This window comes from Manis pentadactyla, chromosome 3 (assembly GCF_030020395.1).
Source record: "Manis pentadactyla isolate mManPen7 chromosome 3, mManPen7.hap1, whole genome shotgun sequence".
Taxonomy (NCBI): domain Eukaryota; kingdom Metazoa; phylum Chordata; class Mammalia; order Pholidota; family Manidae; genus Manis; species Manis pentadactyla.
Genome location: NC_080021.1, coordinates 110,418,980 through 110,424,553, shown reverse-complemented (window position 1 = coordinate 110,424,553; position 5,574 = coordinate 110,418,980). Strand labels below are relative to the sequence as shown.

The following is a 5,574-nucleotide window of genomic DNA, read 5'->3' as shown; positions in this document are numbered from 1 at the left end:
GTTTACACTCACACGCTTACGACCATTCTGCTTTTCGCTTTCAATTCTGTACTCAGTAATTTACATGAACTGTTCAGCACTTTATTATCGAATAGGTTTGGTTAGATAATTTTGCCCAACTGTAGGCTACTGTAAGTGATCTGAGCCACATTTAAGGTAGGCTAGGCTAAGCTATGATGAGATGATAATGTGCGGTAGGTCAGCTGCATTAAATGCCTTTTCAACTTAACAATATTTTCAGCTAATGATGGGTTTACCAGGATGTAACCCCATTGTAGGTTGAGGAAGATCTGTATTGATGCTGTGGTTAACCACTCATTGAGTAAACGATTCATCGAGTCACCAGCTCTTCACTAGGCACAGTCGTCTTAATGATGTAGTTGACTTCAGAGTTTCCTGTCCACTTGATGGGAAGTAGCTGCAAGGAGGGAGCTACTTTTGGGGCAACAGTCTGTACTCACCATATCTGAAATTTTATTGGAACTGTGGAAATGGGGGGCAGTGGTTTCACCCTTATATCTGTCACTGTGCCTTCACTGGGAATACTGGAGGCCACGAGGACGGTGACAGTGACTGGTGTTTCTCCTGAATAATCATCCTGGCCTTAGTAACTAGAGGTTTAGAACCTCTGTTTTAATCTAAATTGTACCCTCTGACTGAATTAAAATATTTTTTCTTTCATTTCTTTTAAACAGAATTATTATTGATCTTTGGAAAATTTAAGTAGTATATCTATAGAACATTTTGAATGTGAAAGAAATATATTCATGTGCTATTTTCCAATAGGTCTATGAATTAGGTAGAGCAAATATTAATTCTAGATAGGAGGAAGTAGAGAAACACTTACTTTAAGCCATGCAATATTTAGAGCTCTTGCTTTTCTAGCCACCTACCTTGTTCAATTCATTGCACACCGGCTTTCTCCTCCTTTCTGTCCCTGGCTTCCTTGGCTGATTGGCCCTTCCCTTCCATCCCCAGGCAGTCCACAGCTAAGGAATCGAGTCTTCTTTGACTTCTGCTAATTTTCTTATTCTTTTGAAGGAAATGAAAAGAGGGTATCTGTTCTGATTTTTTTTAATGTTAATTTTTAATAGATGAGTTCAGATAGGCAAGACTGCCTGTTTGCCAGCGCACTTACAGTATAGATGGCATAGCAAAAACTATTGCATCAAACTGCTCTGTGAAATAAAAGGCCATGGCTCCCTCCCTAGTAGTTGTGTGGTCAAGAGATGGACTATGAGGTAGAACCTATCAAAGTTACTGAAATAACCGTAGCTTCTTCCTAGAGAAGTTTCCCAATGCACTGAAGAAAGTTAAAACCAATGCTCCTCTATCCCCCACACCATTTCTAGCTGGATCCAAGAGTCTGTTGGTCTGGACACAGCTGAAATCATTGATACTATTATTGGGTAATACTTTCCTGCTAATGAAAGAAGCAATGATTACAACTTTAGATCTGTATTATTTGGCAAAGCCATAAAATGATTCCATATACAAAGAAGTGGTTCATGAAGAAAAAACTATTTTTTATAATTTTGATTGAACCCACTAGGTAGAGTATCTGTATATTATTTCTGTTTCCCTTTCCCTTTTCTCTTAAACTATGTCTGTTTAGTTAAAAATAAAATGGAGATAATTACCTGAATATTTTCACAAAATGTTCCCAAGTGGCACAATTTAAAAAATGATGAAAAAAAACACATGATGTTCTAATTTACCTTTTTCAGTTTTATTTGTGACACCTTAATGGCTAACTATGAAAGCAGTATTCTCTGTGAATAGTGTGTTTTGTGTCATGCTGCTATTGGCCTGCTAAACTAATAATGACCCTTAGTCAACAGTTTGGAACAGGTATGATACTTTGGTGAGCAGGAAATACCTGCAAGCTTGAGAGTGGTCGGAAGAGTGCAACTCCTCTTTGCTATAGATTCATTTTAAAATACGACTTCAATTGGCTTTGAAAATTGGTCTCATTGTCCTACTCGCTCTTGTGACACGTGGTTTAGACTCTTTTAACTTGTTTCCTAGCATCTCTTTTAACTTGTCTTCCATTTATTGGGATGATTTCTCTACCTCACTGGATTTCTTTTAAAATTCTCACTAACTGGATTTTTCATTTTTAACAACCCAGTTACCATCCTTCTGAAATATAGTCAATGAAAAGAAGTGAGGGCATGTGGGAATCCTGTGAGTTGCTCGTTCTGTTGGTACAAAGATGGAGGCACATCATCTGAAAGCACTGGACTCATGATACCTGGAAGGTCTATAAATCAATGTGGCCCATCTTGCCTTATCTGTTAAGAGAGGTAAATCCCATTTTCACAGATGTTCTTTTCTCTCTTTTTTTACTCTCTAGGAAGGAAATAAAATATATAGGCCCATTAATCTGCACAGGCCAGCCCCTGTGATAGGGAACCTTTCTTGGAAAAGGTTAAGTTATAGTTCAATTGTGTATGATAAACAAGAAAGGGGCAAATGCCCAGCCCTTTTCACGTTTAGCAATTATAAAGACCTAGTACTAATGAAACTGTAAGAATTATTTGTCTTGTGTTACCCTGAAACTGAAGGAGAGAGAATGTATGTTTCTAAAATTAATCCAGTGGTTTTACTTTGGCTTTAAAAACTGGGCAAGATGCTAAGGCCTAAGATGACATAATCACAAAGATTTAGATGACAACACATACTCATTTTTGTAAGGGGACATTTTGCTTGAAAGCTAAGTTTGATATACATCATTGGAGTATAACACTGAGATTCCATTCGATACATTTAATATTTATTTTAATGTTCTTTTGAAATATTTTCTTTTTTTTTTTTTCTGGATAATTATTTTTTATTGAAGGGTAGTTGACACACAGTATTACATTAGTTTCAGGTGTACAACACAGTGATTCAACATTTATATACATGATAATTCTAGGTACCAGCTATCACCATACCAAGTTGTTACAATATTTTGACTATATTCCTTATGCTATACATTACATCCCGGTTACTTATTTATTTTACAATTGGAAGTATGTGTGAATATATATATATATTTTTTGTGTGTGTGAGGGCATCTCTCATATTTATTGATCAAATGGTTGTTAACAACAATAAAATTCTGTATAGGGGGGTTCTTTTGAAATATTTTCAAGTGAAGAGACCAAAAAATGGAGGCAAAGCTAATTTAGTGTGGAAATAGCCATTTATTTCATTAAAAATATTAACAACTACAGAACCAGGCTTGAAGAATGAGTTTTAAAACAAACAATTATACTCAGACAAATTTTTAGTACACAGTTAATATTCCTTTTTGAATACTATTTTTTTTCATCAACTGTTTCTCATCATTTGTCTAGAAGTTGAAATGTTAGTACGATGACTGACATGAGGGAAGAGATTACAGCTAAAGATACATGGATAGAACTGTTCCTACTATTATTTTAAGCAGGAAAGTAAATATTGAATGAAAAGGTGGTGAGGTGCACTAGTTGCAGTCTGTTCTCACTGAATAGATGTAAGAACAAAACCAGAGAAAAGGACACTCACTTTGGTATTGGGAGAAAAAAACCAGTGCCTGATAATTTTAGCTCATATTAACAAGCATCTAAAATATAAATGAAGTTTTAGTATCACATATGAAGGTAGCATCATATAATTAAATGAGACTCATTGTATGTACTTTAAAGTGTTTCCTGTATTGTTTTTTTCCAATTCAGAATTTTCAAGTGCACTTCTAAAAGTTTGTTGACATCGTGGTAGTACAGCTTGTTGTGAATTCACAGCTATTTAATATCCCAGCGCTTTCAAGGAACTCCCCTAATTGGTTCCAAATTCAATTTAGGTTGTCTTATCAAGCAACAGGAACTCAAAATGTTGATAGCACTAAGGCCTGTTGCATACAATTTCTATAAATCATGATATTAATTTTTTCTTGAGTGATTCTGAACAGTGACTTAAAATTTTAAATATAGAGCCATGAAATGGGAACTAGCAATTATTTGAGGAGGGAAAAGGAAAAAAGGAGTGTTTGGAGTTTTGAAGAGTACCTCAAAAGGCATCAGAAAATATTCACACAGGGAAAAGATTTCAGATAAGAGTACTTATAGGGATGTAAAATGTTTGCCAGCAGTGTCTCTATGCTAGGGATTTTCAAGAGTTAGTCATAAATCATACTTTTTCCTTTAACTTCTCTTTGCTCAAATTCGGTTCTAAATAGCCCGTGAAAAGTACATTTTAAGTGGCATTGCTCAAATGTGGGTGTAGAGGCTAATTCCAGGGAGAATCAAGGGCGGATTTAGCAATGAACTACAATGCAGAGAGGATAAAGACTGTTACCTAGCTTTTTCCTAATGCCTTTTTTCAATAACACAATATTGGTAACAGATAATTGCACTATAGGTTAGTGTAAAATAAACAGATTGCGTATAATGTATTTAATAATACCCGAAAATAAAAATAAAGAAGGCAAATACAATTCAGATGACTTGTGAATGCTGCACAAGTAAATCATGAAGCTTAGCAAGCAAAGCACTGGACAAAGAGTTTGAAACAAAAGGAAAGTTCCTCAACTCATAAGATTACAATTTTTATTTCCCTATAAAAGGAAACGTCAGAAATAGTTACCTTCCTGAAATAGAATGTTTCAAATGGGAGTTGGAAAACCACAACTATTATAACACACGTTTGCAATCTGAAATTCTGTTCTATCTTGCTGTATGTTCTCATTTTCCGATATGCTTTAAAAGTGGGAAATAGAGAGAGTGAGAAATGTTAGGTAGAAACCTTCGGATTTCAGCAATATGAATTAGAAAACAGTGCGCAGCAAGCCCTGCCTTTATTATTCTTATAAAGGCTATAGCTGAAAAGCAAGTATTAATGAGGTCTCTGTGGCGCAATCGGTTAGCGCGTTCGGCTGTTAACCGAAAGGTTGGTGGTTCGAGCCCACCCAGGGACGCTTTTCTTTTACGCGCCAGTCGTTTTGCACAAGTCTCCGAGCTCAGGCCTCCGGGACAGGCTGGAGCAGAGTTACAGGGCCTGGAGAGGAGAAACCGCAGACCTCACTTTGCCGTGCACCCAGTTGGGGGGCTCTTCAGCTTCTGGGCGCTCTGGGGCCCTCAGCCAACAGCCTGCGGCCTTCGCTGCCAGGTGAGCCCCTCCTGCCTTCCGCCCGGCTCGGCGTGTGAATCGACGCTCTAAAGCCTGCGCGTACTTTTACTTCCACTCCCGCAGTTCCCAAACTCCGGCCGCGCGGGACCCAGGGGGTCCTCGCTCTGCTCTCCTCTTGAGCCCCGGGCCACACAGGTCCCGTCTCGGCATTCCCGAACTCCGTGCGGGCGGCGAGCGCGGGGAGCGCGCAGAAACCGAACAAGTCCCAGCCACGCGCCGCCGCGCCCTGGGTTCGAACCCGTGGCGCCACAGGCCCCGAGGCCGCGAGCTGGGACCGGCCCCCGCGCGAGCCTCATTCGGCTTCAGGACCCGGGAGATGTCAGAGGTCGAGTGCGTGTATGTATTCAAAGCTGTAAATTGATTTACTAATGTTGAATCATGCGACGTCTGCCCCTTCCCGGGCAGCGTAAATTACACTCC

At 38.8% G+C, this 5,574-nt stretch overlaps 1 non-coding gene across 1 annotated transcript; it reads left to right on the top strand.

Moving 5' to 3' along the window:
* Positions 1-4,868: 4,868 nt before the first annotated feature.
* Positions 4,869-4,942, top strand: TRNAN-GUU (transfer RNA asparagine (anticodon GUU)). Its single transcript has one exon. It is a non-coding gene; the product is annotated as a tRNA-Asn (tRNA).
* The last annotated feature ends 632 nt before the right edge of the window (positions 4,943-5,574 follow it).